The sequence below is a fragment of the Trichechus manatus genome, unplaced genomic scaffold (assembly GCF_000243295.1).
Source record: "Trichechus manatus latirostris isolate Lorelei unplaced genomic scaffold, TriManLat1.0 scaffold00031, whole genome shotgun sequence".
Lineage (NCBI taxonomy): Eukaryota > Metazoa > Chordata > Mammalia > Sirenia > Trichechidae > Trichechus > Trichechus manatus.
The window spans coordinates 3,900,418-3,913,198 of NW_004443967.1; positions in this window are offsets into that span (position 1 = coordinate 3,900,418).

Below are 12,781 nucleotides of genomic sequence, written 5' to 3' on the forward strand. Positions count from 1 at the left end.
GGACTCCTGGACCCCAGGTGTCCTTTGTCATGACAAGGATGTTTTTACCAAAGCCTTGGTTCCCAGAAATATCTCAGAGGAAGACCCTAGGAAGGGCTTGTGCAGTGGCTCCCTTTTCATGTTATTTAGTGTACAAATCCATTAGCATTGCTTTTTCTTGAGCATCCAAGATGTTACAGCCTCTCAGTCAAGCCATTCACACGGCATTTTAGCCTTTCTTTGGAAGACAATTGTGTCTTCAGTCAAAGACCTCTTGACAAGAGAAAATAGGACCCGAGATGGAATAATGCAGCCGAGTGCTTGCTGTACACCTGCAGAATGTGACTCTCTGCGCCATTACTTCCCAAATTGTTGTGCTGAGAGATTTCTCTTGTTTACATCTCTTTATGCCCCAGCATTTAACCTTGGGGCTCTGAAGACTCTCTCCCCTCCTCTCATCTTCCCACAGCAATTATTTCCTTTGTGGCCTTCATTTTATGTAATTATGTTAGGGCAGTCATCATGCTAGCATTTACTTAGCTTCTTTGCAGGATGGGACTTCCCCCTCTAATTCCTTTTGCTCTGGGGACTTGCTTGCTGACTCTAATCTTTTGGACTTTCTTGAGAGGCTGCATCCCCAAAATGGACAGGAAAAGGTATGTGCCTGAAAACCTAACAAACAAGAAGGAATTAAAAATGAAAACAGGTCCTAATCTTATCCCAGAGTGCCCATGTCAGTAAAAGTGGCCCAGGCATGTTAGAAAAAGTCACAGTTGCTGACATGGCGATGATGCATTGGTGGTTTTCAGTGTAAGAAGGTAGATTTTTTTTTTTTTTAATTTTATTTTTATTTCTTTGTTTTCAACATTTTATTTTGGAGAATTTTAGAAAATATGCAAAAATAGACTACTGGCGGGAATGGAAAATGGTGCAGCCACTTGGAAAACAGCTTGGCAATTCCTCAAATGGTTAAATATAAAGTTACTATATGATCCAGCAAGTCCACTCCTAGGTATACACCCAAGAGAAATGAAAATATATATCCACACAGAATCTGTACATGAATGTTCATAGAAGCATTATTCATAATAGTCAAAAAGTAGAAACAACCCAAATGTCCATCAGCTCATGAATGGATAGATAAAATGTGATGTATTTATACAATGGAATATTATTTAGCCATATAAAGAATCTGTGGTCCAGATACATGCTACAATATAGATGAACCTTGTACATTATGCTAAGTGAAAGAAGCTAATCACAAAGGACCACATATTATATGATCCCACTTATATGAAATACCTGGAATATGCAGATTTATAGAGACAGAAAGTAGATTAGTGGTACACTAGGTCTGTGGGTGAGGGTAGACGAAACAGGGGATTTATGTCTAGAGGATGCAGGGTTCCTTTTGGGAGTCATGAAAATATTCTAAAATTGATTATAGTGATGGATGCCCAACTCTGTGAATATACTAAAAGTCACTCAACTGTGTACTTTAAACGGGTGATTTGTATGGTAGATGAATTATAGCTCGAGCTCATTAAAAAAAATAGAATAGTATAGGGAAGCCCTATGTACCCATCTTCTGCTTCAACAATTATCAGTGTAGAGCCAATCTTGTGCCATCCTGCATTTTTACCCTTTCCCTCCTAGACATCAATGTCATTCCATCAATGAGTAGTTCAGTCTGTACCTCTAAAAGGTAAATATTCTTTTTTAAAATTTAGCCCCAAAACCATTATCACACATTATGATTTAAGCATTATTTTTAATATCATCAAATATCCAGTGTTCACATTTCTACTTGTATTTTTTACAGTTGTTTCTTTGAATCAGGATCCAAATAAGGTCTACACATGGCAAATGGCAGAAATTTTTTAAGTGTCTTTTAATCTATAGGTTCTCCGTCTGCCTCTCTTTTTCCCCCGTTGAAATTCGTCTGTTTAAGAAACCAAGTCATTTGACTGGTGGAGTTTTCCAGTCTGGACTTTGCTGATTGCATCCCTGTGGTGTAATTTAACGTGTTCCTCTGTCCTCTGTGTTGCTCGTAAATCAATAGTTGATCAGATTCTCAGATGATGTTGTATCCTTCCATCAGGGGGCACGTGGTGTCTGATTGCCTCTCTTTTTGTGATTTTACCAGCTCTTGGTTATCAAGGCTTGGATTCATCCTTTCTAGGTATGGTAGGAATTTTTTTTTTTTTTTTTGAAAAATGCACACGATTCCTTCCCACATACTGACTGAAGACACTTCTTTATCTTATTTCCCTGCGGTCATCAGAAACTCATCCCATCCTGAGACAGGGAGTTCTGCACTTCTGGAGAGCCTCAGTATCACGTGGGGGCTTGTTAGAAATGGAGAATCTCAGGCCCCAGCCCAGACCCACTGAATCAGAATATGCATTTTAGCCAGATCCCCAGGAGACGCAGTGTACACTGAAGTTTGAGAATTAGCGCCCTAGAATGGTGCTTCTCAACCCTGACTGCCTATTAGAATCACCTGGGGCAGACAGGGGGTTTGTTTTTTTTTTCTTTTTTTTTTTTTTTAAAACCCCGATTGCCCAGGTGATACTCCAGTTAAATCAGAATCCTTAGAGTGGAATTCAGGCATCAGTGGCTTTTAAAGTTCTCCAGGTGATTCCAATGGGCAGCCAGGGTTGAGAAACACTGATCTAGGTGCTCAAAGTCTGGTGGGGTGGAAAGACTTGAGAGTAGATCACAGTGCTGGTGATAGCAGGTGCCGAAAGAACAGAGCCCAGGTGGGGCATATTAAACCATCAGTGGGGACCCAGTTTGTTGGGAGCTATGGGGATGCAGAGGCACTGTAGACAAGGTAAAGGACCCCTAGTGGCACGGTGGTTAAAGCAATTGACTGCTATCCAAAAGTTAGGCAGTTTGAGACCACCAGCAACTCTGCAGGAGAAAGATGTGGCCATCTGCTTCCATAGAGATTTACAGCCTTGGAAACCCTATGGGATCACTATGGGTCGGAATTAACTTGATGGCAGTGGGTGTGGGTAGACAGGGTATGACCTTCGGTGAGTCATTCCCCACCTCTGTCCCTATCCACATCTCCGGTGTCTTAATTTTCTTGTCTATTGAAAGAAGATTTCCATGGATAATGGTAATGGTTGAACAACATGATGAACATAATTAACATCACTGAATTGTACATATGAAGAATGTTGAAATGGCAAATGTTTTGCTCTCTCTCTGTCTCTATGTATCTCTCTCTCTATGTACCTACCTACCTACCTATCTATCTATCTACCACAATTCAAAAAAAATGAATGCCATACAATTAGCTTTCGGCTATACATTGAATCATGGCAATCATATTGAAGTTGTCAAGGATTTCATTTTACTTGGATCCACAATCAATGCCCATGGAAGCAGCAGTCAAGAAATCAAAAGACACATTGCATTGGGCAAATCTGCTGCAAAAGATCTCTTTTAAGTGTTAAAAAGCAAAGATGTTGCTTTAAGGACTAAGGTGTGCCTGACCCAAGCCATGGTGTTTTCAGTCACCTCATATGCATGCGAAAGCTGGATAGTGAATAAGGAAAACCAAAGAAGAATTGATGCCTTTGAATTATGGTCTTGGCAAAGAATACTGAATATATCATGGACTGCCAGAAGAACGAACAAATCTATCTTGGAAGAAGTACAGCCAGAATGCACCTTAGAAGCAAGGATGGCGAGACTTCATCTCACATACTTTGGACATGTTATCAGGAGGAATCAGTCCCTGGAGAAGGACATCATGCTTGGTAGAGGGTCAGTGAAAAAGAGGAAGATCCTCAGTGAGATGGATCGACACAGTGGCTGCACCAATGGGCTCAAGCAAAAAATGATAGTGAGGATGGCGCAGGACCAGGCAGTGTTTCATTCTGTTGTACGTAGGAGCCGACTTGATGGCACCTAACAACATGGCAAGTGGACAATAAGTCATTGCTGAAAAAATAAATGATTGTTATGTGTTAGAAGATTTCCAAGGTACCTTCCACCTCAAACCTTCTGAGCAGCCCATAGCATGGCTTAATGAAGGTTTGGTGAAGAAATGATTTAATGATGCTATACATGTACAACAACAGATACTCTAGGAGTTCAGGAGCAGGGAGTCACTGGTCAGTAAAGACTCCATGGAGGAAGTAGGATTTTAGCTAGGGCTCTGGGGCAGCCCTCCAACAGAGGAAGAAAACATCTGTTTCCTTTTGTTCCTGTTGGGGAATGGAGGCTACTTGGCCTCAGTGCCTCCAAGGAGTTGCATCAGTCCCAAACATCTCCCACCCCGGTTTATAATTAACACAGGTCCCTATTTCAGCACAGCTGTGCATCACTGGCAACAATTTTTAGAGAGCAGCAGGTAGGGGCTTCCCGCCATTATGAGGTTGCAGAAACAAGATTCCAGAGCTTTCCTTGGCTCCTTCATCCTGGTGCTCGAATGCCGAGCAGGCGCCCGGCTCCTTCAGTACCCTCTGCAAATTAAAGCCCTTCACTTCTTAAAACAGATGATGGTTCTAATAGCTGGAATAAAGGGCTAGAAATGGACTTAACTTCATCAAATGCTTCCATATCTGATCTTACCAACCAAGCTGCGAATTGTGAGCAACATGAAAGGGCTCCATTTGCAGGCTGATTTTCAATGTGTTTTTTCTCCCCCGGTTTGGCTATCATGCCCTGCTAAGGAGCAGGATGGGGATGTGGTGAGTGCTTGGTGGCAAATGGCCCTGTTCCTGACATTTGGGGAGCTAGAGGGATTGGAAATGTCCCCCATTAGGTTTAGTTGTGTTTTTTTTTTTTTTTTTTGTTTGTTTTTTTGGCTAGCTTCCCTGGGAAAGCTGTACTTTGGCAATAAGCTGAGGTGGGAGAAGACATTTTCTTTTATTGGAGGCCCAGCATCTGAAACGCCTTCTTACATTCATGGAATTCTCCACCCTATGAACCTTGGAGGCGAGTAGAAGTGGGAAAGGACAGATTCCACTTTTCTAGTCCTCCTGGCCATACCACTCTGAACATGACCAATCTTATCTGATTTTGGAAGCTAAGCAGGGCCAAGCCTGGTTAGTACTTGGATGGGAGACCACCTAGGAATACTGGGTGCTGTGAGCTTTGTCATACTGTGGTGGCTTGCGTGTTGCTGTGATGCTGGAAGCTATGCCACTGATATTTCAAATACTAGTGCATAGGTTTCAGCAGAGCTTCCAGACTGAGAAAGAATAGGAAGAAAGGCCTGGTGATCTACTTCTGAAAATTAGCTAACGAAAACCCTACAGATTACAACAGAATATTGACTGATACAGTGCTGGAAGATGAGCCCCGTAGGTTGGAGGGCACACAAAGTACACTAGTGGTTGCAACAATGGACTCGTGCATACCAATGATCATGAAGATGGCACAGGACCAGGCAACACTTCTTTCTGTTGTATACAGGGTGGCCGTGAGTGGGAGCCAACTCAGTGGCAACGAACAACAACAACAAGGGTCAGGCCCTGGGATGAGATCTAAGCCCTTAACCAGGTGGTGGGGGAAATTATGAGAATGGAGGTCTTCTCAGTCATACTGCGGAAGCAAACAAAAATAATACTTGACAAAATATTATACTCTTAGAATCCTAAGACCTTCAACTGAGAGGAGCTTTGAGTGTCTTTGAACCTAGATGCCCATGTGAGGCTTGGGTCTGCCAGGCCACAGCCCACCAAGTGGTTGTTGAGCTTGACCATGTTTGGTAACATAAGCCTCACTCTTTCCCCAGGCTACCGACCTCATCTTGGGGCAATTTGCATGGATTTTCTGCTTTCTTCTACTCTTCTGTGTTCATCCTCACTGTATAGCACTAACTTGGGTGTGTGTATGGGTCTGGGGGCTAGGTCCATTTGGTGATGGGGGCTGGCCCAGGAGGAATCTCACACTAGGTCCCTGTGCCCTGAAAAGCAATCCTCAATGTAGTGTGAGAATTAGCCACAGCTCGCGTGCTGCCAAGCCTAGAAGGGCTTCACGTTGCTAGGCATTATTCTGGCCTTCCAAGTGGCCACTGCCATGGTGCTCAGCCTCTGCTTCCCCCAGGGAAAAAGACCAGCCAGAGCGAGTCTGAAACAGAGAGGAGGGTGGCTGGAAATGACCTTGGACTGTAGACCCCCATAGGAAGTCATCAGCCCGTCAAATCACCTTCCTCTTTGGCTCAGGCTTTGATCTCACCCAAAATCCAGGCCAAAGTGAGGCCTCGGGCATCTTTCCCAGAGAGCTGTAGCTGAAGCACCTTTGTCTGCACCCCCAGGCCTCTGGACAGCACTGCTTCCTCCTGGGTCCCTACACTCCTGCAGCGTGTCAGGGAGCTACCCGCTGGCACATGGGCTGAGCAATTAAGAAACTGCATTTTTCTCCTCCTCGCTTCCCTAATTGTTATTTTTGTCCCTGCTTTCAAACCATCCTTGGTTTTCATTTCATCTTGCCCCAGCCCGGTGTGCCCGGCAGAAAAAGCCAGCGTGCCCAGTGGGAGGCAATTTTCCCAGCGTGTCCAGCGATAATTCCAACACGACTGCTTTGTACATATAATTATAAAACCAGGGGCCACCAAAGTGCACCTATAGAGCAGAATCTTGACTGTTCTTGGTTCTGTTTTAATTATTAAGCCTTAAAGCAAAAACTAGGTTTCAAAGAAAACTTTCTGTACAGTCCTCAATAGAGTTAAAGGAGGAACATTTTAAGCTGATGAGCTGACACTTGTAGAAGCAAATATATTAAATAAATCATGATTCGTTTTGGGGGCAAAGTCTGACTTACATCAACTCTGGAAAAAATGGATCTTAATGAGTGACAGTTGGGTGTTTTCTGTCACTTCCTGAGGTAATGGCCGCAAGCTGACATTGCTCAGTGGGTGTCTCATACTTCTGAACAAAAGTTTTTTGGAGTAAGATAGACAAGGTAGAAATCCCAAGGTGACTGGTAGGAATGTCTAATGAGTGGAAAGACATATTTACTGGCAGTCTGTATGTAAGCTGTGACAGTTGACAGGACTTGATTGTAACAAATATAGTTGATGAAGAAAAGGCTGACAGACGGAGAGAGGGGGCCGCAGTGAGGGGAGAGAGAGTCAAAAGCCCTTCCTTGGCTGAACCCTGTTAATGGTAAGTTGGATACAAAGCTCACGGTCATGAAAGGAAGCAGGGATCTTGAAGTGATGTCTAAACAGAGAAATGTGTTGAGTTTGCAGGAGGTGGTAATAGGTTCAGATTTGTTGACCTTTTTGCCCATAACTTTAGAGGCTGGTGTTTCCGGGAGCATCTAGGGCCAGAAGATGACCGCAGCTCTGTGGACATTGGTCAATTCTAGGACGCTGGCGCCCAGTGTATCCATGTCTAGGATATGGGGAGGGCATGGGTCCTTAATTTATAGAGGCCTCACCTGGGCAGCTACCATGACCTAGAGCCACTGGGCTCTGACCATTGGCCCCAGTGGGCACCAGCGAGGTAGACAGAGGTGGGAGGGCGACTGAGCAGTAAAACATTTCTATAACCTTCTGTTCTTGTGTGCCCCTTATGCCCGTCATTCTCCTGCGCCCACCCTCCTCTACTGGATTCCTCCTCTGTACCCCCCGCCACTCTCTCCCCAGCACAAAAGGAGTGATTGGCCCCGAAAAGGCAGAGCTGACTGGCATATTAAATGATGACACTTTGTAACTGACTGGTCAGGGCTTCAACAATCGACTTGCCAATGAGCTCTGCACTTCTTCCCCGAGGCAAATGTCACACTGAAACTAAACAGGATCTTTTTTCATCCTACATGCTGTTTTCTATGCCACATTTTATTTTATAGTTGAAAATAGGCTAACTCTTTAAAATGCACAGTCTGCTGCACTTTCATCGTGGGCTCATTTTGGAGGACAGGTTGGAAGGGGAAGGGTGGGGGGCAGAAAGAGTGTGTTGAGTGGTGATGAGGGTTTAGCCAACATCTTGACCTTGACCTTCTTTTTTTTGAATGAATAACTAATGAAGGTAAAAATTAGAAGTGTTTAAAGCTTGCAAGAGAAGTGAATAGAAGTGATTAGAGCAAAGGAGGCTAATGAGCCATCAATCTCATAAATCAAGATGGGATGTGAAATTTTCCCTGTGCCTCTTCATCATCACCTTGATTTGCCATAAACACCGTCGTTCCTGTTTTGACTGACTTGGGCAAGTGTTCCTTAGCTCCATGCTGGTTTTATATCTGCTCTGTGATTTGGAAAACGGGGTCTATTTCTGTTAATCCCTTTCAAATCTGAGTATTTCGATGACTTTGATATTGCCCCAATTAAATGGAAGATCCTTTTAGTAGGAGTTAGTCTTGGCTAACCTGACCCACTTTCTGTAGGTTGGTTCTTGCTGACTTGATTCATTGCCTTGGAATGAGAGCTTGGGTAGGACTTAACCAAATGAAGGAGTCCTTCACAGGCCACGGAAGGTGGCCTGACTTAGAATTGAGGGTACCCATCAACTTCTGGAGCTCCATGGGCTCCTTTGCCTGTCCTCTACTGCCCACACCAACCAAAGACTCCTGGAAATGTCCCCTGCATGGCTTTGCCTATTGGAGTGGTAAAGGGATGGATACTATGACTCATTTAGAAGCTAGACTTTCTTATCAATGGGACAGCAATTTTTAGAATAAGATTTGGGGTGTGGAGGTTGGGGGACTGAGTAGAGAGGGTCTTGTAGCTCAAGAAAGGATGCATGTGATTTGAGATGAGGCAGATATTGGTTTTTGGGAGAGATGAGACACCATTGTTTCTCTCTTCTACCCTAGAGGCATTGGTGTATTACATATTTTTACTTTTTCTTAACTTGAGCATTCTACTTTTTCTTTCTGAGCTTCAGCATCCTTAGTTGTACAATAAAGGCATTTGTCTAGATGACCTTGGAGGTCCCTTCCTCCTCAAAATCTTTTGTGACCCACCATAGCAGGAAGGTTAGTAATGAGAAAAAAGAACAGAAGAGGACAAGCTTTCCATTAAATAGACAGAGGTCATAATTGTATGTCTAGGGTCATCTACTGCAATCAATTAGTGGCATTCTTATGGCCAACTAATTAGCCTGGGGCTCCAAGGCAATGAAACTAGCCTCCAAAGAATGTAGGGATGAGCATCCAACAATATCCTTGGCCAATGGCCACCCACCAAGGCATTGCCACTGCTGATGGTGAGTGCCTGTCCTCGGAGACTCCTGGTGGAGAAGGATCTGAAGGGGAGTTATGGGGCTGTGGGTGGAAGCCTCCAGAAATAGACATAGACTTACTTTTCTGCTTCTTTACCACAACATTGCCCCATGTAAGAAACCGAGGGGCTCTGGGAAAGTCTGTGCAGCTGCATTCTCCCTACCTGCTTTGACACCAGGAAAGAGAAGACTTTTTCTCAAGGCTTCTTTGACTCAGGGATTTTTCTCTTCTCTCCAAAATTCTTTTTCATATTGCACATCCCCAGCCTACCCTTCCAAATCCATCACTCATCAGTGAGTGCTGGGGCAGAACAGCCCCAGGTAGAGAGGTGGGGGACAGGTTCTGGCCTCTCTGTGGCTGCTAATTAGCTGTGCAGGGACGTCACGGAGCCTTACCGAGGCCTCAGCTTTCTCACGTGTAAATGAGGGAGTTGGACAAAACCAGTAGTTTTTTACTTTTAATAGCAACTTTTCAAAAGTGACTCTTCTCCCCCAAATAAAACCCTCCCTAGTTGGAATCGACCCAACGGCAATGGGTTGGTTGGTAGAACTCATGTATATGAATTTTGCTATGATGCTGAACAGGTTTCAACTGAACTTCTAGACTAAGACAGACTAGGAAGAAAGACTTCGTGAGCTACTTCCAAAAATCAGCCAATGAAAACCCTGTGGATCACAATGATTCAATCGTATTGTACACGGGATCACCATGAGTTGAGGGCAGACTTGACAGGCAGCTAACAACAGCAGCAACATATATTAAACTAACTTGGAGTGTTCCCACCTTCTCAGCCTCCTTGGCCACCAACAGAAGCTCCAAGGCGTCCCTTCTGAGCCCGGGGACACCCCAGCTCACAGCATGTGGACAACAGTCAAGGCCATGCCTCCTAGCCCATCCCTCCAGCCACACTTGATTTCCCATCTCTATCTGCCTGAATTCATTCTGAGTAAAGGAGAAGATGGCCCATCTGATTAAATGCACACGATCAGCAGGCAGAGTGTTTCCAGTGGGCTGAGAGATCCATAATGGGACAGACCATGGTGGAATGATTCCTCTCCTTGAAGCCTTAAGTTATTGGCTGAGAAAGGAACTGAATTTCTGCTTTAGTCCCAGATAAGCTCATTCTAGCAATTCTAATTGCATGAGGGTGTCCCCCACTCCTGATGTGTGGAGAAGGGACCGCACCTGCTTGGATTAGCCCTTCACTCATCAGGCCTTTGTCTTTTCCAGTGAGTGGTGGTCGGAGAGGAGGGGCAAACCTCAGCGGTCTGTCCCTGAGACCACTGACTTCCTAAAAACCCTCCATACAAGATCAACATACAACAATCAGTTGGATTCCTATACACCCACAAGGAGAACTTTGAAAAGGAAATCAGGAAAACAATACCATTTATAATAGCCCCTAAAAAGATGAAATACTTAGGAATAAATCTAACCAGGGACATAAAAGACTTATACAAAGAAAACTACAAAACACTATTGCAAGAAACCAACAGAGACCTACATAAATGGAAAAACATACCATGCTCATGGATAGGAAGACTCAACATTGTGAAAATGTTAATCCTACCCAAAGCCATCTACAGATATATTGCAATCCCAATCTAAATATGACATTCAATCATTTAAGGAGGTAGCATATGATCAAGAACCAATGGTATTGAAGGAAGAAGTCCAAGATGCACTGAAGGCATTGGTGAAAAGCAAGGCTCCAGGAATTGAAAGAATACCAACTGAGATGTTTCTACAAATGGATGCAGCACTGGAAGTGCTCACTTGTCGATGCCAAGAAATTTGGAAGACAGCTACCTGGCCAACTGACTGGAAGAGAGACATATTTATGCCTATTCCAAAGAAAAGTGATCCAACAGAATGCAGACATTATCAAACAATGTCATTAATATCACACGCAAGTAAAATTTTGCTAAAGACTACTCAAAAACGGTTGCAGCAGAACATCAACAGGGAACTGCCAGATATTCAAGCTGGATTCAGAAGAGGACATGAAACAAGGGATATCATTGCTGATGTCAGAGAATCTGCACTGAAAGCAGAGAATACCAGAAAGATGTTTACCTGTGTTTTATTGACTATGCAAAGGCATTCGACTGTGTGGATCATAACAGATTATGGATAACACTGGGAAGAATGGGAATTCCAGAACACTTAATTGTGCTCATGAGGAACCTGTACATAGATCAAGAGACAGTCATTCAAACAGAGCAAGGAGATACTGCATGGTTTAAAGTCAAAAAAGATGTGTGTCAGGGTTGTAGCCTTTCACCATACTTATTCAATCTGTATGCTGAGCAAATAATCTGAGAAGCTGGGCTATATGAAGAAGAACAGGGCATCAAGATTGGAGGAAGGCTCATTAACAACCTGCGACATGCACATGACACAACCTTGCTTGCCGAAAGTGAAGAGGATTTGAAGCACTTACTGATGAAGATCAAAGACCACAGCCTTCAGTATGGATTACACCTCAACATAAAGAAAACAAAAATCCTCACAACTGGACCAGTAAGCAACACCATGATAAATGGAGAAAAGGTTGAAGTTGTCAAGGATTTTATTTTACTTGGATTCACAGTCAACACCCATGGAAGCAGCAGTCAAGAAGTAGACAGAGCATTGCATTGGGCAAATCTGCTGCAGAAGACCTCTTTAGAGTGTTGAAAGCAAAGATGTTACTCTAAGGACTAAGGTGTGACTGACCCAAGCTGTGGTGTTTTCAGTCGCCTTTTATGCATGTGAAAGCTGGACAATGAGTAAGGAAGACCAAAGTAGAATTGACGCCTTTGAGTTGTGGTGTTGGCAAAGAATATTGAATATACCATGGACTCCCAAAAGAATGAACAAAACTGTCTTGGAAGAATTATAGCCAGAAGTCTCCTTAGAAGTGAGGATAGCCAGACTTCATCTCACATACTTTGGATGCGTTATCAGGAGGGACAGTCCCTGGAGAAGGACAGCAAAAAAGAGGAAGACTCTCAATGAGATGGATTGACACAGTGGCTGCAACAATGGGCTCAAGCATAACAATGATCATGAGGATGGTGCAGGACTGGGCAGTGTTGCATTCTCTTGTACATAAGGTTGCTATGAGTCAGAACAAACTCAATGGCACCTAACAACAATAGCAAATCCAAGGTGATCTATTCCGCATAGGGAGAGACCCAGCTTCTGAGAGTCTACACAGCCACTCAGAACCAGTGAGAAGCAGCCCTCATTGGAGAAAGATAAGTAATCATGTACTGCTTACTGTGCAGATCAAAAACGCCCCGTTTAGGGAAAACCTCTCCTATTTACCTCCCCGCTCCCTGCTCTGCACTGGGTTTCGGACAAGCTTCAGCAATTATTGGGTCCCCTGGGCCAGAAGTAGGATCCGTCACACACCCTGAGCCATTCTCCCTGCCTTGGAGAGTGAACAAATCAACAGAGAGGGGAAAAAATAAACTGCCGGCTCCCCTAAGCCAAGAACTCAGGGTAGGCACAGCTCCTTTGCCTAGGCACGGGCATAAGGGATCCACGGACTTTGAGTGCCTTTCCCCCTGCATAGACTTGTGTGGGCCCATTTCAACAGCGTAGGCCCTCATTACTGCAGTACAAC